Genomic DNA, 514 nt, shown 5'->3' on the forward strand with positions numbered 1-514 from the left:
CTTGAGTTATCTAATTCCTTTGTTGATTGGTAATTGGAGAGATTGCTAATTGGTTTGGAGTGCACTAAAGCTAGTCTTTCCTTTAGGAGATGATTAGGACTTGAGGAATTAAATTGATTCATCCACTTGACTTTCCTCCATGGTTAGAGGTTAACTAAGTGGGAGCAATGAACAATTTGTTATCACAATTGAGGAGGATAACTAGGATATGACTTCTAGTTCTCATATCTTGCCAAGAGCTTTGTTAGTTGTTAGTTTATTTTCATTGCCATTTACTTTCATGCTTCTTATCCAAAACCCCAAAACACATCATTTCTAACCAATAACAAGACACTTTATTGTAATTCCTAGGGAGAATGATCCGAGGTTTGAATACTTCGGTTTATAAATTTTAGGGATTTGTTTTAGTGACAAACAACTTTTGTATGAAAGGATTAGTGATTGGTTTAGAAACTATACTTGCAACAAGAATTCATTTGTGAAATTCTAAACCGTCAAAAATCTAATCATCAAC

The sequence above is a fragment of the Arachis duranensis genome, chromosome 8 (assembly GCF_000817695.3).
Source record: "Arachis duranensis cultivar V14167 chromosome 8, aradu.V14167.gnm2.J7QH, whole genome shotgun sequence".
NCBI lineage: Eukaryota > Viridiplantae > Streptophyta > Magnoliopsida > Fabales > Fabaceae > Arachis > Arachis duranensis.